Raw genomic sequence first — 26512 nt, 5'->3', positions numbered from 1 at the left:
CTCAAGCTTCTCCTCTAGCTCATGGAGGAAAGAAGGAGGTTGTTAACCCTAAAATCTGGGAATTGGTGACAAAAAAAAAAAACCAACAAAAAAAGGAGGAAAAGGACAATTAAAAGCAAGGGACTTCCTCCTAAACCTCTTGCCCCTACGCTTTGCTGTCCTGCAGGGGGCTCATGAGGAAACGCACTTGTGCCAGAAACAGCTGGCTGATGCACTAGTAAAGAAGATCTCTACTGGTGCTGCCAGGAAAAAGCAGCGGGTCGTAGTAGTAGGGGATTCTACTTTGAAAGCGACAGAAGCACTCGTCTGTCAGCCTGACCCAGTTTCAAGGGAGGTGTGTTGCCTACCAGGGGCACGGATCAGGGATGTGGCAGGGAGGCTGCCTGCTCTGGTAAGTCCCACTGACTATTACCCACTTCTGGTGATACATGTGGGTGCTAGGGATATAGATAGTAGTAGCCTGGGGAGCATAAAGAAGGACTACAGAGCCCTGGGAGAGGTGGTTAGGGACTCTGGAGCTCAGACAGTCTTTCCGTCTATTCTCCAGGATACAGGGGAAGACCTAAAAAAAGCAAGGAGGATTAGCCAGGTTAATAAATGGTTAAAAGGGTGGTGTCACAGTCAGGGGTTTGGGTGTCTTGAACAAGGGACCCAAGTTTGTAGGCCAGGTCTAGCGGGAGCTGGTGGAGCTGATACGAAGGGGAAGAACAGTTTTGGTAGGAGGCTTGCCAGATTGGTCAAGGAGGCTTTAAACTGGATGTGTTGGGGGGAGGGGGGCATCATTCCATCCCAACACACCCAGTCAGTTGCCAGCACCTATCATAAATGCTCAGAGCAATGCAGAGATATTCTGGCTGCTCCAGCCAATGAGCCGGCTTCATTTGGAGCTCGGCTCAGATGCCTCTATACAAATGCCCGTAGCATGGGGAACAAACGAGGAATTAGAGATGTGTGCTCGTCTACAGGGGTATGATATAATAGGCATCACAGAAACATGGTGGGGTGGCTCCTGTGGCTGGAGTGTTGGAATGGAAGGTTACAGAATCTTTAGAAAAGACAGGGTTGGCAGGCGTGGAGGGGGAGTTGCCCTTTATGTTAGGGATAGGCTGAAGAGTGTGGAACTCTGTCTGGAGACAGGTGAGCAGTTAACAGAGAGTTTGTGGGTCAGGGTTAAAGGGAAAACAGCGATGGGAGACAGATCTGTTACAGACCGGCTGATCAAGAGGAATCTGCGGATGAAGCACTCGATAGGCAGATAGGAAAAGCCTCACACTCACAGGCCCTCATTCTCATGGGTGACTTCAACCACCCTGACATCTGTTGGAATGCCAGTACGGCCCAGCACAAGCAATCCAGGAGGTTCGTCGATTGTGTGGAAGACAACTTCCTTCTGCAAGTAATAGAGGAACCGACAAGGAGAGGTGCCATGCTTGACCTCGTGCTCACCAACAGGGAAGGGCTCGTGATTGTTTTAATTATGGAAAGCAGTGGACTAAGAGAAAATTGGGAGATTAAAAGTGGTGGCCTAAAGCCAGAGAGGAGACTTTTCATTGGGAAGATTTGTACTGAAAGTTTCTATCCCTTGTGACCAAGAACTGGTTTAGGAAAAGGTTAGGGTGAGTGGAATACTGAAGAAAATAAGGGAATTTGGGAAGGATTAGTAGTTTTCTTGTCAAAAGAGAGCTGAGAAATATGCAGCCTTAACTTTCTAGTCCTCTGTAAAAAAAATAATGAAAAAATAAAAAAAAATTACTAATTTTTTCCAGGGAAAATATAAGCAGAACTATCCTGATTCTGCCACCAAAATCAAACAACTTATCCTTATGTTTCAGTTTCTTCTCTGCAGTATGAGGATAGAGATATTGCAGTTTTTGTGAGGTGGTTTGAGAGCTACAACTGTAAGTGCAAGCTAACACAGCAGTGCTTTCCTTTGATGCTGAATGCTGAGCATGATGCAGGACTAAGAAGTTACTGGGTAAATAATAGCATATGAGAGTCATAGATAATGACATTTGTGTTTTTATGCAATGTGATGTGATTTAGTTTGTTTCCTTCTCTGTTTTTTTCCCGTGGGGGAAAGCAGGCAACTGTTTTTTCCAGTGCTGAGTTGTAATCTACAAAGCTGATTTTGACAAAAAATTAGCCTATGATCTCTTGATGAATGATCAAAACAGGTACCAAAATTCGGGTTATTTTCAAAGTTGTTTCTGTGGAATGATTTAAAAATGCCTGATTTTGAACTTGTTTTTAATCTTTTATTTAAATAATGAGCTAAATAAAAAACCCAATTGATTAACTTTACCTTTGTTTTCCTTTTATTCTCATTAGTTGTTTTCCTAAAAAGCAAAACAATAAACCAAAACAGATGAAACAGCAGCAAAAAAAAAATCCACTGTAAACAATTCAATTTTTAGCTTTTACTCGGGTATTCACATATCTGTTAGTACCTCTTGTCTCCTTGAGCTACTGCACATAACAGCGAAGTTCACATGGTATCACCTAATAGGTCTGCTTTTTCCCGGAAGTGTCAGATGTCCTGTGTGTTGGAAAAGCCCTTCCATGTGAGTGGATTCTGTAGGTATTTATGGAGGTGGAGTTAGAAATAGACACCAGAGACAGCAAGTCGAAGGGGAAAAGTGTCTGAAAGTCTCCTCAAACCTGATAAACTCCAGAGATTAGTAATCCACAAGCATGGATAAATTAGCATGTGAGTCAACCAAATCTGTTGAATGCCACCAGCAAACATCAGGATCCACAGTGGGATGTGTGACTCGCACCACATCTGAAACAGTGGTGGCTGCTGTCTGCAGACAGGAATTACAGGTGTATACATATATATAACACCAGTTGAAACAAGGGACCGCTTAAAGCACTTTCTGAATGCTTGCGTGGAAGACCTTGTTGTATCAATACAATCCTCTGCTTCTGATCAAATGGCTGGGGTTGGCCTCCCAACTGTTGCTCTAATCTGGTAACAACTTTGGGTGTTGGTGTGCACGTGACTGAGCTGCGTGAAGTAGATGTACTGTGTGTAGTTCTCTGCTATTAAAGTTAACAGCTTGATTTTATAATTCATAACAGATTTATTAACAAAAAAGTGTTGTAAATAGGAGCTGTGATCTCTGACTTCTTCCAGCTTGAAACTCTGTCAGGGAAAGGAAAACTTTCAACATGTGCACTGAATAATCCAGAAACACAGACAAATCTGTGTAAGTTCCTCAACAATTCCTGACAGGTAATGAGTCCAGAACCAGCCTGGAGGACCGGTCAGGGAACTTCAGCTGGCACAGACAGGGTCTGTACGTCATGGGTGGGGCCTGCCTGTGCTCATATATATTCATAAAATTAATTGTATAGGCTTATTTATACTAGTCAGGTTATTTTAATGGGTGCTACGTTTCTTAGGTGCTGTGTGTGTGGTTGGATTTGGCAATCTGAATTTTGGATAAAAAATACATTAAAAGTCTACAATAAAGTATTAAATTTTTCTTAAAGTCTTAGTTTTATATTTTATTTATATATATATATTTATTATTAAACCTGAAATAGGGTTTGCATTTTCAAACTTTAAATGATTTATTAAAATACAGGCATTTTATTGGTATTAAAAAATTTGATTATTGGCTACCTAAATTGTGAGGACAAGAAGCAAGAATGATGTATTGGAAGACAGAAAGTTTTATATGAAAGGAAAGATACCATGAGGTGAAAATAGTGTTGGAATATGTATGAGAATAGACTGGAAGACATGGGGCTAAGTTGGCCACATTTGAGCAGTGGTAGATACTGTTCTCTTTTTCTCTGACTTTTACATGTGACTGGAAACAGGCATATTAGATGCTTGCTTTCTCAGTTCCCAGGTGAGTTTCAACTGTCATTGAGTTAATGCATATGAAGAAAATAATCTCTCTTCGCTTTCTGGCTAGCAATAGCAGGACTAATTAAGGCATGAGGTTTTGTACAACAAAGGCTAAAAGTACTGGGTCAATGAAAATACAAGGTTTTGTTCTGTTGTGAAAACTGGCAATATGCTTGTTATGAATAATGGTGTTTTACAGAAATGAAGGATTATTATGTAAATTTGTATTTGTCAGAGCTGTAAAATGGAGACTAAGTACCAACTGTGCTGGCAGTGTTATACAGACCTTTGATTATAAAAGACTGAATTCTGTAGAGCACACCAGTGCACAAGAGACAGGCTGGTTGGAGGGAAAGCTCAAGACTTTTATTAGCTGTAAAGGCAGCTCATTCAAAGAGGTGTTCAGCCTGATGGGAATATCTATTTCACCCTAGGCATGCTTTTACTGTGTGCTTCACATAGGGCATAGTTTTAGCGGTCCCCTGAAAATTTTAAATCTGCATGAAACACGGCACAAGCTTGCAATGACAGTAGGATGGCTTTTGGGAGATCATAGAGCAGCTTTTAATATTCAAGTGCTGTGACTGTGTATTCATCAAAAGAAAAAAAATCTGTGGTGAAATCATTAGCCCTAAATTTTAATGGAAAAAGTAAAACCTGTTAGTTCTCGAGATCTTTACAGCAAGATTTGCATTGACTTTGAGGCAAGGATTTTGCTCAGTAATAAAACTAGTAACTAATTCAGTCTTTACAGTTATTACTCGTTTGTGTTTTGCTCAAAGGTGATCTAGCAAAGTAGTACACATCTCTCTACAATTCTCAGTATGATGCTTATGAAGAGCCATTTATGGGTTACCCTAAAATTTCAGGGAAACCAAAAAAGAGCTATTTTTTTGCTAAAGATTTAATTTTCCTTTTACCACTGTCAGCATAAATGTAAACACTTTTTGATTAATGAATAAAGGAAAAGCTGATTTTCTTATTAGCTGTTTCTCTCTTATTCACTTCACCCTTTCGTGGATTAATGTAACACTAGACCCCAAAGCATCAAATGTGATATTAACTGGAGGAGGATGCTATTTTCCTCATATTGCTCACCTATGTAAACTTCAATGAAAAAGCCCTTATAGAATCCAGATCTCAAGAAAAAGTCTTTCATTGACAAAAAGTCTAAGTTATTTCAGGATCTTCCCCCTGACTGATGGAGCCACTGCAGGAAACTGAGCAGGGATAAAACTTGCTGCAGACCTCACAGTGAGAAAGTACTTCCCTTGCTGTGTTCACCAGCTCAAAGACATTTAATGTGTGGCAGAACAGTGAGAAAGACAATAGTGTCTAAGAAAATCAAATTAACTTCATAAAGGGGCTCTAGAACAATCATGGGTTGCATTGCCTTCTGTGATTGCTGCAGCTGACCTTCTCCTGGCCCTTACCTTATGCACTTCCTCCTTGAATAAAAAATATCAGCTGCATACATATTCAAGAGAAAGGGTTAAATGTTTGTGCTACATTGTTTTTATTACCTAATACAAAATCTTCATAACCTACTTGAGACATAAGGGTCTAACATATTGTACTCATTAGAAGCAGAAAAAACATATTTTTTCAACATTTGTAACTGAATTCGAGTTCCTTGTCTTCCATGCTTGCAGGTTGAGTGTGCTAGTCCAAGAAATACATGATGAGCACAAGGGAGGAAGAAGAGAACCGTTGACACCAAAATCACCGATTTGTTCCCTTCTCTTTGTTCCAGGCCAAGCGTTATAGCTAGAGAAGTAATTTCTCCTTTGTCTTCCTTTGCAAATCAGATTCATACACGAAGCATTCTTTGCTGATGCTCTTATCCTATCTGCTTCTCATCTGTAAGTTTGTGGTCCCCAAGACAGATGAGGATCTCGGTGCTGTGCATGTTGTTACGAATCAAAAGAACTTAAGTTTTGTAGGGGTGTAACCTGCTTTTACTTAAGGGAGGTGTTGCAGCAGTTGTATGTTGGGTTTTTCCCATATGTTTCCCACATGGTTGTGATTTGATACTGGAGACAAGCCCATGACGAGCTAGGAAGGGTGGGAATTTGGTGACTTGATGATTTTTAATTTCTTCCGCTGTTGCGTGGGTCTGCAAAAAGAGAAAATCTCAGCAGAGCATGCTGGTCAGAAGCAAGGTGAAGTCTGGACAGGGTGAGAGGGCCCTTCCAAGTCTTGTGCTACCTTCTTGTCTGAGTTAAATGACACCTAACCTTGGTCAGGCCTGGAAGGACACTTTTTGTTCAAAAAAAGAAAAAAATGTACACGGTGATAAGACCATTTCCTTTCTCACAGCGTCTCCTTTAATGTCAGGCCTGAAATATGAAGTCATTAGGGGATATTAAAACAGTGCTGACAAACTAATTAACAAAAGACATTACGCCGGATGGGCTCAATTTATCCTTTTTAATGGTTCTTATAAATGGGTGCCGCCAATTAAAATTAATAAAGATTTACCAGCGATTGCCCAGCATACACTGTTAAGAGGCTTCACTGAAGGTCGCCTTAAAGTCAGCCTTGTCAAAGCTGCAAGTTCAGCTCTCAATACTAAGCCATGCCGAGTTACTCTCGGTTATGTTTTCCCAGGCAGTTTCTCTTTCTTTGCATTTGGCTGAAGTTTATATGTTTCTGTCTCTGCCTCTCCAAAACCTCATCCATCTGTTTGTTGGCTCTATTAAAAAATATCCCCCCATGCACTATTAGATTTGTCACAGTTTTACAAAGAAGAATCTCAACAGTCAGTATAATGAGAACTTTGTTCTTTCAAAAAAATCCGTCTGTTATGAAGAAATTCTTGACATACAGCTTTCTTTTTAAATGCTCCTTTATTTTATTGCTGTCAAATTACAGTACAACAGTGTCCCTGCTTAGGGGCAGAGTACAGATGTTCAAGACTGCCCTGTGTGGCTGTAGCTTTGTTCAGCCTGGACCAGACTGAATTCTGCCAGGCCATGCTCTTATGGCTGCTGGCATTCCACCATGTTTGTTGCTCATGTTATGTGAACAAGTTAAGTTTAGGAGTATATCCCTATACTTGGACAACAGAGAGAGAGTCTTCATGTTGAAAGAATTTCATCCAGCTATGTGGGAAATGAAAACTCTAGCCTTTGATTAGACATTAAAAATATGAATTAGAATTACGTCAAGGGAGATCCTGCTAATACTGCAGTGGTTAAAAATGGATGACAAATAGTAACTTCTTTGCAACTGGTGCACTAACATGAAAACAGCTTCATAGGCTAGCCATGCAGCCTCTAGCCTTAGGTCATCTCTGAGGTTCTGCCCTCCGTTTCCATTCTGTAAGGCTGTGGGGCTTGTAAAGTGGCTGAATGCTATTATTTTCTCTCTTAGTTTCCTTGAAACAAATGCCATCAGAAAGACTGCTGTAAGTGACTAGATGATGCAGCTGTAGCTTGTGCTGGCAAGTCTGTGCTGATCTTTCTCATGGGAATGTATTGACTGTAATGGGCTGGAAACATTCTTTGGGAGGAGGTGGTAAATGTCCACTTAAGAATGGAGTGATTTGGCACAGTCTTTTGGTGTTGCTGCTGCTGTTTAAGGATTCCCCAGAAAGCAGCACTAGGGGACACCTACTATTGTCTTTTCATGCACATTTAGAACTAGGTCTCCGGTGTGAGATGGCGAGAACATGTTCACACTTTTGGAGAACAGCAAACAGCTCCAGATTCATTAATCTTCAGTGCCTGGTAAATATGACTGCTGTATGCTGGAAAGGGGACACATGGTACCCTCAGTTCTGTTCTGTCATTTATTTGTAAAAATACTGATGAAGTACAGTAAATTAACTGTTCAAAAAAGGAAAGAGATCCATGAGAGCAATGGTGAAGGCAGTGTTACATGAGCTGGAGAAACAGCTCAACTGATTTTGTGGGGAACCACCTCTGATTGCCCACAACTGGGGCAAGGTGACCCTGCTGGGTCACCTGATGAAACTCCAGGGAAATGAAAAGGATTAAATCTGTAAGAACTTCAAGAGAGCTGAAACTTCATGTTGTTATATAGCTGTAACTACTTCATTGCAGGTAGCTTCTTACTTTCTTTACTGTTGCCACCTCACTCCCCCACTTTTGAGTATACTAAGCATTTAGAGGAGATCTATATAGTATATTCCAGGGATGAACATGTCCTCCTTGTGAAGCTTAAAGGACAAGGTGACAGAGAAAAGATTTTCAGATTTTCTGGAGGGGAAGAGAGGGAGGAGGTAGGAAAGAAAGAAGGAGAAACAAAAGGAATACATGGTAGGGAAGAACTGGAGAGAAAGCTAAACCAAAACGTTGTTTCCGAGTAGCGGCTTTCAAATTGCTCTCAACCCTTGGTGAAATTTTAGTAACTCCTCTAGGTGACCGTTTTTTCCCCCCTCCCCTCATTTGCAAGCAGTATTCTTTGGCAGAAAGATACTTTATTTTTTCTGGTTAGAAGTATGACTTTGGGTCTTGGAAGCAAGTTCTCTGCTCTATTGAAACATGTCAACTGCAAGATTATAGGTTTAGGAATGTGAATCCACCCAGGGGTTTTCCAGGAATGACTTGTGTGCTCATCCCATCTCAGTTTCCGTATTTGTTATACTTGATGTGTGAAAAGACATGAGACATAAGTCTGGAGCACAGGCAAGATACAGTGATATGGCAGCTGATGGAATCTGTGAAGTCATGTATTCCTAGTAGAGAAAGACTAAATCTGTTACAGAGCCCTCAGAACTCCTCTTGAGCTGTCTGAATGCCTAAGAGCTCCTGTAACAGAAACATCTATGAGACCAGTTGCCCAAAGTAAATTCTCTGTTGGCTTGCCTGATAAGCTGTTATTTAGGTTGCTGACAAGAAGGTATTTTCACACCACTTCAGCACTGATTTTAGTAGTGTGCAGAGTCTGTTCTCTTCCCATTCCACTTGGTTAAAGTCTCATTTTCTGTAGTGTTGAAAATATCGTTGGAATAAGTCTTTTGTTGAATCCAGTTCCTACCATGTGTCATAGTTCATTTAATGTCACAGGACTATAAATTGTTTACGGTCCCACAGGAAAATTTTGGCACAGCTATTTATGGCAGAGATTGCAATCTTTGTAAATCTCCTTAAATGTCTTCTGTACCAGCCTGTTGGATGATAGAAAACCTTTATGTCTGTCATAATGTAAATATCTTTGTACTGTTTAAGGGTATTGTCCACACATTTTTCAAGTACTGCTGCCAATTGCCCCTCTTAATAGAAGATATTGGTAAATCTATTTGGTACACCACTGAAGTTTGTGTAAGTTTGGGTATGAATTCTGATCCTCCCATATGCTGGTCAAACTTACTCGGGATATGGTAAAGGTGTATATCGGGGTGTATGTGTTGCAACCTGATTGCAGACTACTAAGCTTTGCAGTTTCCTCAAACAACCCTGCACAGAGCTTTTGCCTGCACTCCTAATGTACAGTACATTAATCCTGCCCTCCCTAATTTCTGCTTCAAGATAAATCTCTTGCGCTCCCATTATTTGGCTAATTGTCGTGGATTATATGGCAGTCAGGTGCTCTTTGGCAGGGAAAGATTAATGGAGGACATTTCCTTTGTTTTGATTTCATTTGCTAATTGCTGTATGGAGAGGTGGTTATGTTAATTCATCCTCTCTCCCTGTTAGATAGCAGGGTTTTGTTTAGCATGTGCTCGGAAAGGAGTAGGTTGTCAGGAGCCCTGAATGTTTCTTTGTCTTGCTCTGTAGATTCAGGGAGGGGGACAGGTCTTCAGGCAGTAGGCTGGTTTTGTCACTGGGCAAATGAAGTGCTTGTATGATTGTGTGCTTTTGTATGTTTCTATACACAGGAAGTACCAATTATAGGTGCACAAAATGAGTAATTTTCTGCATTTTTGCTGGAGGCTGACTCATCTAGTTGTTGGTCTGTTTGTATGTCAACTTGTGGTAGAAAGTCAGAACTGTACTGAAAAACCTGGGCCTTTTAACTGAGCATATACATCACCACTCTGGCCACTGGACAAGATGCAGGGTCAGAGCTTGTGAGCATCTAAGGATCTTTGCTTCTCCATCTCTGAACTGAGTGGGAATTGAGTGCTGTTATTAGCTCTGTTTTTATTAGGTGATTTTAAAACCAACTGTGACCAAGTGTGCAGTTCTCTCAACTTCAGATAGATGCTGAAGTCTGAGGGAACTTGCCAGGTAATTGAGCCATTCACACTTGTTAGCGAGAAAGGAACCCAAGCCAGTTACTGGTGACTGAAAATTTCTGCCATATGTTGCTTTTCTCTGCCTTTTGCAAATTGTCTTGGTTGTCAGTCTTTCCTGCTGAGACAGATGTTCCCATAGCACATCTGTAGTCAGGGATTTGCAATAATTGCCTCTTTCCATTGACAGGTTCATCCAAAGCCACAAAAAAATCCACCTATGCTATAGCATAGATGCCTCAGAACAGAGATTTTTATTGAAGTAATATCTGAAAGGCATAGTTGAGAGGAATCTGCCCAGTGTCTTCTATAATTTAATTGTTCTGTGAATAAATGAGACACCTCAGTCTCCAGAGTTATCAGCTTGACAGTTTTTACTAGAACAAAATTCTTTTGGTTCAGTGACTACAGCTATTAATTTAGGGTCCAGACTTAAGGTCTTTATTATGGAAGGCTGCCAGTCTTTCTACCAAGAAGGCTGTCAGCCAGTCCTTTTAGTCTGGGGAAGATGAACAATCTGACCATCTTTAAGTCTGGTTGTTTCAAAGAACTTTAAATTGAGAACCAGAAAATCAACCCTGGATAGCGATAGAAATAACTGTGCTAAGAAGTTTATGTTTCTGATAGTTTGCAGCAAAATAAAGGGGCAGGGTTATTTGTCTTTGGATTTATTAACTTCAATTATTATTTACTTTTTAAATTCCTATTGAAGGCTTTCTCTTTTCATTTCATGAGAATATAGACAGGACCTCACCTACGTGCTCTATACTATTCATTATTTTTCTGTTGCCATGAGAGCATCTTGTCTCTTTGCAAACTCCTCAGAAGGAAACAATTTGGGCCCTCTCACATTTTTTTTACTCTGTTGTTACTGCTGTTGCTTCAAGGTAGACTCCTCACACTAAGGTACCGTCTATTTGTGCTCTGCCTGCATATTTACATTTTTCTTTTTGCATCCTTTTTCTTTTTCTTCCCACTGCTGTGATCTTAGTGATAAGATGTGCCTACAGCAGATCATCTTGGCTGACCAGTAAAATTATACCTCCTATAATGCCCATACTTGAAACTAAATAACCATGTAATGTCCTATATGGTTTTGGGCATCACTGGATTATAAACTAGGACTCTTCAAGCATTTCCTTAATCTTCTTTAAGAAAACCAAAATTTAGTGTTCAGAGTGCATGCTATATGCAAGCTGTCAAAGTTGCTTTGTGTAGCTCTCCAAAGTCTATTTCATGTCTCCCAGAGGATGCAGATTTTCAGCAGGCTGCCAGGAGGTTTTAAGATGCTGCCCTATTCCAGGTCTCCCAGAAAATGGCTGGGCAGGCTCAGCTCCATTTTGTTATAAGTGGTTCCATGTAGAGCACTTGAACTCCTCTCATGTCAGGTTGACAAACTTCAGCCTTGAGCAGGACTCTTGGTGTAAGGTCATTGCCTGGCATGTGGAAAGTGTGGTCTTCACAAATCTCTTCATAGCTGCTGAGAGCTTTAGAAGTCACTGCTCATGGTCTAGAAGTGAAAATTGCTCTATTTTGCTGTATGTGTCACTGTTGGAATGTCTCTCTAATTGTGGATGAGGGTGGTGGAAACACAAAATGTTACAGGATGTTTCATGTTGGAAATTGAGATAGGTTGTGACTGAGGGTGTTTTACAGTAAGTGTCTGAAAGAAGGCCCACTGTGAACCAAGTCATGTGGAAATGATTCCAAATGTAATGTATTTTGCCATTCATAGTACTTATTATCAATGTCTCTCAAAGCACTCTCAGGAAAGGTTAATGTTGTGAGAAGTCTTTTAACACAGAAGGTATTGTTTTGCATGGAATAAGCTCACAAAATCAGAATAGGATGCTGAATTGGGCAAGGTGACTGGGAAATCCAGAGAAGAATGTTGCTTAGGAAAAGGATGAGGCTCAGATCTTCAGATGATTAAACAGTCTATAAATGCATGGGGTATTCATTGCTCCAAGTAAACTGCCTGAACATTGCCTGGCTTTTAATTCATGTCTAAACCCTGGCTATTGCTCCCTACTGTGATACCATCAATGAAGCAATTGCAAGGCTAGATAGGGAGGCTCTGTTCAGTATGAGAGAGTAATAGCATCAGCAGACCAGGGTTTCTCTAGTACTGAGTGTTAGAACAATCAGAGGCCTATGAGGTCTCTTTTATGGCACTAAGAAATGACAATATTGCTGTCATGATACTGAAGCCATCAAGGCTAAACATATGGTGGCTAGTGCTGCCTTGAAAAAACAAAGTAAAAAGGTATCATGGGTAACATGTTACTGCCAATCAGTGACCTGCCTCTTAGACAGAAGTGACCTTTATTGTGCATGTGTATGTCCCCTGAAGATTGAGATGATAATATTTTTAGTGGGCATTAGAAGGTTGTTACTGGAAACAAGGGCTTGCATACAACAGTCATTTGGAAAACTGTTCTTTGTGAAACATCAGTAGCAGCAAATTCACCAGGAGAGTGGAAATGAATTTCATAGGCCATAGAACTAAAAAGACCATGCTAAATATTGGGTCCAGTCCCTTGAAGTTTCTGATAAACTTGAAAGCTGCGCAAAGGGAAAGGGGTTGGGACATTCAGCCATGTGTCACTACTTTGCCAGCTGTTAGTGCTAGTAATAGCTGAGTCCTCGGAATGACTTTCCTGAACTCTTAATCTTTTAATTAGCAGGAACTGATAACAAGGAGGTGACCTCCACAGACAGGGCAATTGAAATTATATTGAATCCCAAGCAGAGAGGAGACTCTTACACTATTTTAGAGTTGAACACTATTATTTAACAAATTTTCCATGCTGCAGCATTGTTCAGGATGTGTCATTTCTCCTTTTAAAAAATAAAAACAACAGGTGGAGGACACTGGACTGCAGCCTTGAAATCCATCTAATGTATTGTTAACACACTTGCTACAGGAACAGAGAATGATAACACCTGCGTACCCAAACTACACAGCCATTTTATTTCTGCCCTGACCAGGAGAAATACTATCTGTAGCAATAGCAGGATGGAGTTGGCATGATCCATCAGGCTCTTGGCAACGTCTGCTAACTGCACTGGATCTTTAGACTTCCTCTGCCTTCCTGCCTGATTCTGTGCTAAAATCTGCCTCTTCATTTCATGTAGAGATGACTCGCAGTAGTTGTTGACAAGTCACTTGCATCTAAGCTTATGCCTTTGATGAAGTCAGTGCTGATTACCTAAAAATGAAAACCTGCTTCATCCATAATGGTTTGGACTGCCTTATCTTCCAAGCCTACTTTGGAAATAAGTTGCTGAATAGAATGGAAGACTCATTTTCCTGTTGCTTGGCCCTTCTGATTTTCAGGTAGCCAGTAGATGTCATCAGAATTTGTATTGTCTTAGTTATGATATCTCTTGAGTGTCTTCTGTCCAAGTGTGCATTCACTCTGATAAGCTTGTATTAAATAGTTTGCTCTGCTGTTTCCCAGATGTGTCAGTCTGCCTGAGACTGGGGCTTTCTTCCCTGCATGTGTGGCTTGTAAGTCTGTGCATTTTCTCTAGTGTCGCATCCTATAGCAGCACAGAGGCACTGAGCTTTTTCACAGGAAGTGAACTGGACATTCCCCTTCCTAAGTCAAAGAGGCCAGAGAGATTGGTATCTGCTGTCACATCCTTGGAGATCATTGTAAACTAGCAACCTTGTAAAGCAGGCACCAGCTGATACTCCCTCAGTAAGGAAGGTAAGCTATAGCTTTTTGACCAGTAGGAGGTACTGGCATTTATCTGTTGATCCATGCTGCATCATCTGTAAGAGAACATAGCAGAAAGAGATGTATTTTGCCTATCTTTCCCTCATCAAAAAGAAAAAGAAAAATCTGGGCAAGGAAGCACAGGAATTATTATCGGAAATTATTATCAGGAAGTCTCCTCACTTACAAAAGACCTAAGGGCAGATATAGGGTCATGTGAAGTCATTCTATTTCCCAAACAGTAGTACTGTACCTACAGCTTTGTCTTAACATGGCTATATATGGCTGTTGTAGAGCTGCTTAGTACACACCACATCTCACTGGCTGTGTCAGAGGGTGAGCTGATTCCTAAGGCTCAATAGTATCTGTGCCTTGTAAGGCTAGAAGTGGAGAATGTATGGAAGGCTCCTTTATGTTATGGTACAGTGCCTTCCAAGGAATGTTGGCACTGAGCAGGCAGAAAGCTGACAGGGAGCTTGGTGATGTGTCTTTCATGGCAGGATGTGAGGATGCTGGGTTGGAGTCCTGAAATGGATCTGTGGAGCCTTTGCTTTGCTGCCATCCCTGTCAACCTCTGTTTTAAACAAATTTAAAAGCTGTGTTGCCTGCTTCTTTTTAGAAGAGAAAGCTAATTCCTCATCCTCTCTTCAGTGAGGTGAAAATGTGTGTGTTAGTTTTTCTTTTGATTTACTTACGCATAGGAGATGAAACCACAAGGATGAGCCATGACCACATGGGTTCAGTCACTGCAGCACCACAGAAGATACTGACCCTTACTCTGAAAACTGTTACAGCTTACACATAACTGAGCTGAATTCTGTGAGAAAAGGATGATTTGCCACATATTGTTTAAAGCACTTGACGTTCCTTCCAGATCTGTAAAAATATACAGAATTATCAATGGCGAATATGATGCCCATCTGTGCAAAGCCCCAGGTGATTAATACAGCCTGTGAGAAATAATTTAGAATGTGGCAGCTCAGCCTGAGATTCCCAAGGGAGAATAAGCAAAGCTGTCCCATAATTCCCCATAGTCTAAGAAGGAATTGAATTAAAAAAACCACTTTTTTACAAAATGAAATTTGAAATTCAGAACGCAGCTAGGCAGTGTCCTTAATAGAGACCAGAATGATCATATCCATAGATTTTTATTTTTCTCCATGTGATGTTGTTGTCTGAGAATACTGTCACGTCCCAAGCTGAATTCTGAAATAGGGAGTTTGCAAGTGCATTTACTCAATCTGTAATTATTGACTTGATTTCAGAAAGAAAAGTATGGTCAGTGAAATGACAGGCTGCATATACTTTCTATTCTCGCTGAAATATGTAGTGAAATGTTGAAGCTTGTAAACATGTGGAATGGGGTAAAGAGCAGGAGGAAAATAAGCCCTCTTATACTGTAAAAGGGTTATAAGGGAAAGAAACAGTAGATGATTCAGTAGGTGAGAAGGATGATATTAGCTGACATCATTGCTATACCTAGTCAGTTTTTCAACCCACTTTCACAAAACATTGAAGAGAGAAAACATCTTTAAGGCTAACAGCATGAGCTCAGTCTTCAAAAAGGACAGGGAAGAGCTCCCTGCAATCATACTCTCAATGCACTTACTAATAAAGTAGCACAAACAAACATATTTAGGCTTAAGTTAAGCATTGGCTTGTGTTTGCATATAGATAATATGGACAAAGGGGTCCCTAGATGAAGAATGTGGGGTATGCAGTAAAAGTAAATGGCTTCAATGTGGGATATTGGGTGTCTCTTTTTATAGAGCAAACTGTTTTGATTGGACAGCCCTATCAGTAAAATATTTTTGACCTTGCTCCTTCAAGCCTGGGCCCTTGGAATCAGTTCTTGACTGTACTAGGCTCTGAAGAAGTTGCCTGAATTTCTGAGCTGATGTGCACCTTTTGTTTCAGCTGGGATGAAATCCAGGGTGGGCCACTGCTGGAAACACCGTAAGGCCTGGCATGAACCAGTGCAACTAAACGCTTCATTGCCATGAGCTCAGACAAAGAATCATGTAAAATCCAGTATGTCTGCAGAGTAGCTACTGTATGATATTGTTTCTCTAGCACATTGATGCTCAGATGTCTCTGTTGCTGATTTGAACAGATTCAAAACAAAGCTTTTTCTCTAGAGCAGATACAGCACACTAAGGAATGAGTAAACTAGTAAGGTTGATGTCTTCAGCCAAAATCAGACTTTCAGTGTGCTTAGATGCCCACTAAGTGAATTGATCCTTAAATTAGGGCAGATGTTTGCTAGAAAGTATTCTCACTGTTGTTGGAGTCTATGGAGAAATGAAGATGGTTTCTGCTAACAGTTCGGACACAAAAGTAACAGTTCTTTGAAAGTAGTATTTCCGTCTAGTTGTAAAAGAGGTATTGAACCCTTCATTAGAACACTATTTATCATCTAAAATATTAAATCCTAAACTGAGCAAAAATAGCACTACTCAGCCTGTTCAAATGTTGGACAGTTTAGGATTCAGAATCAAGACATTTTTGGCAGCTGGAAGTTCTCCTCTGTATCCCGCTCTTGGAAGAGTATCAGTTATACCTTTTCAGTAGGATTTGAAAAATGCAGTACCTCACATTTTTTTCTTTGCTTAATCAAAATCATGTCTTTGAGTTGTATGATGGTATTTTTAATGTTTAGAACTAATAAGTTCCTTTCAAAGTGCCAGCTGTCTTAAAAGTGCATTTAATTGATTTCAAGGAATCCTTTTTAGTTTTAGCAGTCTTGTAAATCAGCCTGTCAGGTAGCAGAAGCTTAATTTCCAGTGTGTTTATGTGCATAGATCTAAGGCCAAGAAGTGTTTCCTTGTCTTTCCTATGTGCCAGGGATTAGGAAGAATGTTGGTACTCAGAAAGATTTCTCAGCTCTCTGCATTAAGGGAAGGAAATGGCCTCAGTATTTGCTTTTGTAACTAAACTTGTTTTTCTGAGTAGGAGTTTGAAAATCCATTGCAAATCAAGAATTTTCTCAGTGTTGAGCACCATTTTAACTCCAGGGAGATTTATGTGATCCATCAGCTTCTTTCTCTGGTTCTTTGTGTTAACAAATTTAACTAAAATCCAATTCCTTTGTTAAATTTTATTTCCACTCCAGGAGTTTGCAAGGGTACATGGATTCAAAGGTACATCGATTGAAGACAAACAGAGAAACAGGAGATACGATTTTAAATCTGGTTTAATCTTGTCATGGGCTCTTACATTTTAGATTGCTAAAGAAATACTAATTTTATTTTCATGTTCACCGTTGCCCTCTTTTATTTGGCAAATACATACAGGCTGGCATGCTAAGTATGATACTACTCATGACCAGGAGGATTTACTATACCTGAACCAGTTTGAATCAAGCAGTGGTATAGTTTAATGTACAGACATTTAGGATCCTAAATTGTACATTTTATTGTAGTAGAAAATCATGGGTTCATTTTTATCAGAAGATTAATTTGTGTCAAGATCTAATTGGACTGAAATTGGAATTCAATTACAATGCACAAATAGCCTCAATTTTTTTAATTAGCTATATATCCAGACTGTTGGAATTAGTTTTACTTAAAGCTTAAGAAAATATGTTTTACTGAAATCTGGGTCTAAAAAAAATCCATCTATACCTAAGGAATTGAACAGATTGTTTCTGTTCATTAATATCTTTCAGTGTTTTAAACTAGCTCAATTTATACTCTCACACCTTACTTTTCCTTAATGTTTTGTAAAGGTAAAATGAGCTTCCCTGTTTTATCAGCTGTGAGTTGGTTTCTCAGCTTTCAGTGAACAAGTCTTTGAGCTAGTTTAATAAACCAAAACATCTCCCTAAACTAAGAGAAAAGGGTCCTGTTGTCAAAATAAGGTTCTTGTTTAAATGAGCCATGGATGCAGAGGTTTGGGTAGTAGGTTATCTGGATTTAGTGGTTCCACTTAAAATGCCAAGTGAGAACTTGTGCTGCTTGCTCTTTTCAAGTTGAATTTGAAACAAATTATGTTTAAAAAACCAAAAGGGAATATGCTTCTGTACGTCAGCTGCTGTAGTTTACAGTCCAACAGAAGTTTAAAGTGTGGAAATCGGTAGCTTATTCTACATGTCCTGTGACAAAAGCAGTGGCTGTTGGAAGGAGGAGCAGGTACAGAGTAGGTTACTTGTATATATGTTACTCTGAAAATGGTAAAAATGTAATCTCCATCCTACTATTGCTGGAAGGTACGTGTTCATAATTTCATTATGCTCTTTCTGCCTGGGGGTGAGTGTATTTTCTTCTTAGCTACTTTTGCCCTTTTTATTTATTTATTTTGTTGGTTGGTTGGTTGGTGTTTTTTTCTTCTTACAGAGCATGAGAACAGATTTAGGAATCCCACTTCACATTAAAAGCAATGGTCTGGTCAAAAATTAGATTAGAATTAGGAGGCAGGGATTCAGGTAATAAATGGTATAAATGCTGCAAAACCCTGGCTTACAAACCAGCCCAGGACTGTTTTCTCCAGTGTCTCTTCAGCTATTGATAAAGAGTATTAAACTGATCCATACCAAGGGAGAGAGCCTGCTCAGATTTTCATAATATGTAGTCTGCATTCTCTTTGCTTTGTGTCACCTGTCCGGTCATCCTCTTGTGTTGTCATAATACAGCTAGCTCAACTTCACTTATTCTTGTTCTTCATAAATGTGTACTGCTGAACAGTTGATATCAGGGCCCAAAAGTGAATAGGCATGGGCTAACCCCAGCAGATGCATGGCTGTCCCTCTGCTTCACACTAAAGTGCCTGGACCTCTGTCCTTGGGGTGCCTGCATTGTACTGTGAGCATACTCTTCCTTCCTTCTGTGCTCCCCTTCTGTCCAGGCAGTGTCTTACTGCTTCTAGACAGGATACCCATAGTTAGTGTGTATAACTTTATTTCCTCAGCTCCCTTTGAGCTGTCTTATTTAATATCCAGGGTCTATTTTCAGGTTGCTATTCAGCCAGCAAAATTAATGCATTCATACCGCTTTCCTTCCAGTTTGTCTTCGGTGTGTTTAAAGAGGGGTTTGAAGAAAACTGGTGGCTGGTGGCTTTTGCTCTTTCTATGACAAATAAATGCCTCCCATTTGCAAAAACATGTTCTCGTCTCCCTCCCTGCTCCCAGGGAAAAAGCGTGCTTCCTTTGCTGTGCTTCCTATGGGAGGGCAATTTGGAGGAGTCCAACGGGGACAGGATTTAGTTGTTGAAGTCTTTTCTCTTAAATATTCTTTATTGCCATTTTTACTCTTGCCTGTGCTTAGAAACGGAACAATCTTGCAGTTCTATACTTCTGCTCATGGGGAGAAGCTGGAGGTCTCACTTTCCCAAAAGCTCCTAAATGACCCTAATGAGTCCAAAGCGGCTGCTCCAAACAGACAGCTCTGGGGGCCAAAGAACTCACTCATCCGGCCAGCCAGGGAGGCTGGATCCTGCTGTTCAACATGGTGGCCACAGGGGGGCACCAAAACCTCACGGTTGGGGCGGCAGGGCTCGGCTCGGCTCGGCGGGAGGGTCCGGGGGGCTGCTGCTGCGCCTTCCGGGAAGAGCTGCGGGGAAAGGGGTCCTTCCCTCGGTGCCGATGCCCCGGTGGAGCTTTACTTCCCTTGCTGAGGAGTTAGAGGGTAGGAGGCCGGGCTGGTGGCAGGGAACACCTGGAGCACTTGGCGGTTTGTCACCTCCTAGGACGGTGGTTCACGCTCTGTTCGTGCCGCCCTGCTTGCTCCCTGCAGCCATCGAGCCCGGGCTGCATTCCGATTTGGTTATTTACCTGGTGACAGGGAGGAGAAAGGCTGAGAGAGGTATCTTCCTTGGGAAGTTTCTCATATCACTCCACACGGTACTTGGGTGCTGCCCTCTTGTCACCATCATCCCACAGGGTACCACAGCCTCCTGACATTTTTTTGGATGCATACTTGGTTTGATGCCACATTTAAAAACTCATCTGAGATCTGGAAAGCCTTTCAAAGTCCCATATTTTATCATTCCTATTCAGCTAAGAATGGCAGAAACTCAGTGGAGCTGTCCCGGCTTTCAAGCGTATGAAACCCAACTATTGCATGTCAGTCATGTCACAGACTGATAGAAATGTATGTGCTGGTCCTGATAGAAATCTGTCCCATGTCGCTCGTGTAGCTCAACAGGAAGACAGTTTGGGAGAGCCTGATTCTGCACTGTCTCTAAATTTGGCAAAACAAATGAATTCACTACTCCAGGGACCAGTGAACATTGAAAGGTGCAGTGGAGACCTTTGAAAATCACTGTCTTGTGGTTTGCCTCCGTTAAAGACCACCATTTTGCTAACTAAAGACGTAGGAAGGCCTTTCTGCCATCAGCTTAACATACAGCAGCTAGCTGCATGGCAAGGTAGGATGTGTTACTGGTGGATGGTCATGTTAAAGGTGATAAGGGAATCCCTGAATACTGTTTGGTCTTTTTCCTGTGTAACTGAGGGAGGAACTGATTATGCCTTTGCTTCAAAGTAGAGAGAGGTTATATGGAAGACAAGCTAACATAAAATGTATTGATAAAAGGTCTTACTGCACGAAAAAGTGTTGGGTGTTTAGGCTCTGCAACTGGTGCTCTGTCTTCAGTGATGTTGACCAGACAGTGCAGCTCAAAGCACTGACATTCCTACTTGTACTGACGGAACACTGGAACAGGCTGCCCAGGGAGGTTGTGGAATCTCCTTCTTTGGAGACATTCAAAGCCCACCTGGACACGTTCCTGTGTAACCTTATCTAGGTGTTCCTGCTCCGGCAGGGGGATTGGACTAGATGATTTTTTGAGGTCCGTTCCAATCTCTAACATACTGTGATACTGTGAAAGGGCTAAGCTTGGAGCTGGCTTTAGCTGTGTGTATTCTTTGGTTTCTCAGATCTGAGCAGTTCTGTGGTTCATGAGGAAGTCTGGAGACACAAACACATCCCTGGACACTAGCGGAGGGTGTAAAAAATAGCTGGCATGTTAGAAAGGGGCTTGGCAGTTGTGGTTGTTTTGTGCATTGAAGAATATGTACTCATGGGTGCTTAAAGAAAAGTTGCTAGATCAAGTGAGATTGTGAATGACCTCCTGTAACTTGTCAGAGTAGCCCTGACAGCTATTTGCTTTGCTTTCTGCCTCAGTGGAAGGTTTTGTTCCTGAACCCTTACTGTATAGACAGATAGTTACAGATGGACATGAAAACTATGAGTATTCAGCTTCAGCAGAGTGAATAGGGATCCTGAATTCCTTCATCTCTGAGGAAAATGCCAGAAGTGCAGAGACTATGGCATTGAGAAGTGTGAAGGACAGGCTGTGGCTTCAGGCTTCCTACACGAGCCACCTGATGACACCATTTTTCATAGTTTGGAGGCTCCCATGGAACCAGAAAATTGGGAAACATGGTGAGAGTTTAGAGTGCAGGGTATAGGTCTGTGTTGAGGGGATGAATCTGACAGCAAGCTATTTGGCAGCCTGGTGGATGAACCCTGACACTCTGCAGTCCTGTAGTATCTTTCTCAGAGCACCGCAAATTAGCTATGTTTTTAGATGTGCACTGCCCTATCAGCTGGTTCAGTCTTAAGTTTCAAATTGTTCGATGGGGGCCCCAAGACATAGAACTGGGTTGCATGATTGTTGCAAGGTCGTACTAGTTTATGAGCTTCCATTTACTGGCTTAAAACAAAAGCTTCAGAGCTGAAATCCCTTTTCAGTTCTCTGGCTCTGTGATTTTTTGCCTTTACTTCTTTTTATGTAAACCAATTAAATCTCTAATGGGCAGGTTTCTCTGTTTGTAGAAGATCACATAATCTAACCCATGGTGGGAAGAGACTTCCAAAGCTGTACATGCTAGATAAAATTCCTGCCGAGTCTTGTGTAGTTTATTTAACCTCTGGAGAACCTGACCCATGCAAGAAATATTTTTGTCCTATATATGAAAAGGATAAAGTGCTTGTATATAACATGAAGATCCATAGGCTTTTTGAGTCCATTAGTTACCACACGGGAGTATTAAACAACATCCAAAATGAGAAAACCCTTTGAAATGAGCAAGTCAAGGGTCTCAGAAAATCTCTAATTACTGATATTAGGTTTTGTTCCATTTGGGAATTTCTTCACTATTTCAAAGACTCTGAGATCACCTGGAGAAGATTCACTCTGGTTATGAAATGGAAGCCAGCTAAAAGTGCTGTAATTTTCTATTAGTACTGTTTGGTGGCGCCTTGGGAGTGACTACATCACTACACATCTCTTCTCCTGTGCTTCTTCCATTCCCACCATGCTGCAACTGCATCCTGCCCTGCCTTTGTATGCCAGAAGTCAAAAAAGAACAAGGGAGTAATGGAAAATCTGATATGGAAGTCAGTTGCTAAAGAATAGGGATATAATTAATGCCAGTCGACATAGCTTTATGGAAACTAGGTCTTGTCAAACAAATTTGATCTCAAGAATGTAATCTCAAAGAATGGGTTGTTAAAAGCAATTGTGTAGGTGTGATGTACTTATACTTTCATAAAGCATTTGATTTTGTACTGAATGATAGTCTGGCTAAAATCTTAGTGTTACATGATATCAGTAAAGTGCTTGTTAAATGGATTAAGAACTGGTTAGCCAAGAGCTCAAAGGCATCATTTGTGGGAAGTATCGCTGAATAAGAGTGTCCAGGGGATTTGGCAAGAACTGATATCAAGTTCAGTGCTATTCAACAGGTTTGTCTGTGATTTTGAAGGAACTAAACCATAGCTGAGTTTTAAGGTTTGCTGTGTCACCAGATAGGGTAATAAATAATGAGAAAAACTTTATATAAGGTGATTAGCATAACAAGGAAATCTAATTCTAACCAAACGTGTATTAGCAATCATGTACAATGCAAGACACTTGGGAGGAAGGACTGTATCTCAGTCCTTCATTCTGAAGCTATGTATTGAAAAAAGGCTATTGCATTCCTTAGAGGTGACCAGAGGAGCAGGAAGTGGGAGTGATTTTTAACCTACATGTATGGCGTTGATGGAATAGTAGAATATAGCAGGTAGCTCTAGTACAGAGTTTTTTAAAGGAAGTTGTAAAAACTGAAAAGAGCACAACAGAGGGATGCAGATGACTTGAAATAAGCAAATAGAGCTCAGTTTGTTGCGTTTTAAAAAACATTGAGAATTGAAGTACCTTCCTGGGGAAAAAGATGCCAGGTGAGCTTCTTCCTCCCCCACCATGATCAGAGGACCCTTTCACAACAACAGGAACCAACCTCATCTGGAACCTAGGGCAGTTTATATTAAAACTGCTAGTGTAGTTTATATGAAAAATAAGGTAAATTTCTTCCAAAAGAACGATTTCATTTTGGGAAAACTTTTGGGGTGTTTTTTGTTTTGCATATGCTCAGCAATTTATCCAGTTCATGAATGAATGAGCAAAATGGTAAAGAGTTAAAAATACTCTAAGTGCTATTCTGTGGCCTGAAATATAAAGGAGGACATCCACCTGGCCTTCTGCTCTCAATTATGACTCTGAAGGAAACAACATGCTGAAGCATGTTGACTATCATATTTGTCCTCACACCATACTGAGGTCTTAAGCAACCCTGCTGTTTCTCTGCCAGTGTTAAAAAAGAGCAATCTGGATGATGAGATGATGCACTTGTGTGTATGTATACATTCTCTCACTCTTTATATATGTAAACAACTTGCAAGAAACTATCATTCTTATATCTTGTCCTCCCAAGCCATGAGTGTGTTTCTGACCATGAGAAGAAGCCATCTGTTAGCAGCTTAGGCCGTATTTCCAACTTGCAACCTTCAGTCAGCTAGCCAAATCAGGCCAGCCTGCTGTATATCAATCTCACTTTCTTGCCCCTCAACCTAGAGCTCTTGAACGTTCCTAAGAGTTTGCATGGTCCATACTGCTCTAGATCCCTCTTCTTCAACCTTGAATGAAGGTAGGCTATCTCTAGGCCTTCTCTACTGGGAGGAATCAATACGGGAAACTGTGGAAAAAGAGTGCCAAGGAAGTCTTAGTAGGTCCAAGTAGCAAAACATCTACTGTGTCCCCTTTCTTCACACCTACGGGTTTGTAGATTCAAAGGAGGGGAAATACTGGAAATACTCAGAGGCTTTGGATGAAAATTAATTGGCAAAAGATGGGGAACAGCCAAACAGGCACAAGAAGATATGATTATAAGACACAGGGAGCAGAAAGAACAGTACTAAAAGCTGAGGGGAGGGCTTTAGAGTAATATTTCCTATTAGAAGATTTCAGGAGACTAAGCAAATCCATTTGCAGCCAATGCTGCTGTTTTGGAAACCTGGAGGCTTATGTGTCCCCCTCATGAAAGGATTGCATTACCATCCCATTTCTTTCTCCTAATAGACAAGGGGTTATGTTCTCTCCTCCTTTTTTTGTGCTTCCAATGGAGTTGGATTTGCTGAGCTGGGGCAACAGCCGATCCTATTGTAAATACTAGACTGCTTTCCTGGCAGCACCCCTGCATTCCCACAGTGGTTACGGCCAGGGTCAGTGACCCTTGCAACCGCTTTGTGCCCTTTACCCTTGCCTTCTTTCTCTGTAATGGCACTACCACTGATTTAATAGCATTAATGTTTAAGCCTTTCTCCAATCATTCTGCTTTCATTGGCCCTCGTCTTTCATCTTAATTTGGCTGGAAGAAATGGCAGCTCTTTCTTGCTGTTTGCTAATGAACCTGCGTAGAGCAAATCTACAATTGGCAAGGAAAGTGATGCATCTGTAGCAGAAAGCAAAACCTACCAGAGTCTCCGTGGTCCAAGACTTTTTCTCAGATTTCATTTTCTCAAATCCAGTGAATTATTTTGTGATTCGTATTTTTTTCTGTTCCACGTGTGATTAAATCAGCGCTTTGTGAAGCTTTATCAGAGGAAAAGAAAAATCTCTAGCTTGTAAGATAGGCAGTATCCAGGTGGTCATGATTCTTATGTGGGGTCTGCAAATATTTGCTGGAGCAAATCTGAGCTGTACTTTTCTAGAGGCTAGTGCTGTAGCAGCTGTAGGACTGAGCACTTGCCAAAGAAGCACTTATTAATTCACAGAGTGAAAAAAGTTCCAACAGGAAAGACTGTTCCCAGAAGAAGAAATTACATCAATCAAGGCATTTAGCTATGCTGGGGAAGAGCCAAGTTCAAGTCTTAGGTCCAGAAAAGTAGACCAGGATCTTGAGCCCAAATCTCTCGTATCCCATGTAGGTCTTCTTCTACACGCAGGCTTCTGTGTTGCCTAATGGAAATTAGGAAACTTTTCTATTGAAGGTTTCTTCTTGACAGTGAGTTCCTGCAAAACATGCACATTTCAACAAATGGAGCATTTCCCAACAAAGCTGACTATGCCGAGGATAGAAAGGAAAACAAACAAACATGAGCAGTTCTATGGATTAGGTGCTGAGAATTAGGTAGAGAGGGAGATCATATAATAGTTGGCCAAGCATGTGCAGACTTACGGCAGCTGCTTATGCTATGTCTCTCTTCAGTTCCTGCAAGTGTCTTCTGTCCTTGGGCTGCAGTGTGTGGGAAATGCAGAAATTTTACTTGGAATTATAGGGAGGATTAACAGGGTCTCATTGTTATGTCTCATGCAGTCTTTCCTGCACTGCAAAATGCCCCACACCCTTTCCTTTGCCTGTTTCCTTTCTGGGTGGAGGAGGAATTGAGATGTTGTTTGATGTGTGGAACTTTCATATGTAGGCATGAACTTGTGGAGCTTGGCCTGTATGGCAGCAAGTACTGCCATTACATTTGCTCTGCTTTTTTCTGTTTTCAGTGCCATTGCTTTGGAGCAACTCCTGGGGCTGATTGTTTCAGATACATGGCCATCTCCCCTCTGTGCTCAGTTGGACCAGGGCTGCTGATCAGTGTTATCAAAAACAGCTGAGTAGATCTTTAATTTACCACCTTCCACTTCCTAGACTTATTGTTGTGCTTGCATGTGGCTGGAAGTATTTGTTCCCTCCAGACATTTGGTATTACTTCATGTAAGCGCAAGGTCACTTCTACACCCCTGGTTTTCATCCAGCTCCGCTAGTGCTTCGAAAGCATTCTCAAATAGCTGTTTGCCCTTTGGAATGAGTTTGGCCCAGTCTATTGCCAGTGGACATCTGGATCAGAATCACAGCTAGCACTGACAGGCCCCCTCGTCTTGGCAAAGAAGCCAGGGCTTGAACAGACCATCAGATAATTAGAAGCTACTGCAGTGACTTGCAACCAAAGAGCCTAAAGAAATGGATGCAGAGGGTCTTCTTGTACTCCTGGAAGTAATAACTCCAGAGGAGTGAAACTGGCTCTGAAAATGTTTCCTTTTCTCTGAGAGACACGCTTTGGTGTATTGTTTAGATCCTTCTGCCTAGAAGGTTGTCCTTGCTAGAAGACTTTATTGTTTTGTAACCTATTTGTGTTTTATGCAAGAGAAATTCATAAAAATGTGAGAAATAGCACTATCCCAAGTATGGCTTTAGGTCACTGTTGTGCAGAAAAGCAGGATGTGGCAATAAACAACTTATTTTTTCTACTATAAATGAGTGTGTCTGCAATCTTTAGCTATGTGTCTATTAAGCTTGGCATTGGCTATAGAACTGGAATAGCACGTTGTCACTGTGGTTGTTCTGCTTTTCAAGGGGGAAGATGGTAGTAATTACCTGGTGATATGTGATTCATTATGTGGAAGTGGGTGTTTCAGAACATTACGCGTTTGCTTCATCAATTGAGAAGCACTGTGTTTGGCTGACACCAG

At 41.1% G+C, this 26512-nt stretch overlaps 1 long non-coding RNA gene across 1 annotated transcript in view; it reads left to right on the top strand.

The window, feature by feature from the left end:
* Positions 1 to 1736: 1736 nt before the first annotated feature.
* Positions 1737 to 26512, top strand: part of LOC133219868 (uncharacterized) — an 86748-nt gene continuing 61972 nt past the window's right edge. Inside the window, exon 1 of the long non-coding RNA XR_009727551.1 lies at positions 1737 to 2174. This is a non-coding gene — a long non-coding RNA (uncharacterized LOC133219868). The remainder of the gene's footprint in view (positions 2175 to 26512) is intronic.

The sequence above is a fragment of the Neopsephotus bourkii genome, unplaced genomic scaffold (genome assembly GCF_033783945.1).
Source record: "Neopsephotus bourkii isolate Nb327-2 ecotype Australia unplaced genomic scaffold, CSIRO-AGI_Nbou_v1 NB_1376, whole genome shotgun sequence".
Lineage (NCBI taxonomy): Eukaryota > Metazoa > Chordata > Aves > Psittaciformes > Psittacidae > Neopsephotus > Neopsephotus bourkii.
Note: the sequence above shows the minus strand (reverse complement) of the source record. Positions and strands in the feature narration are given on the sequence as shown.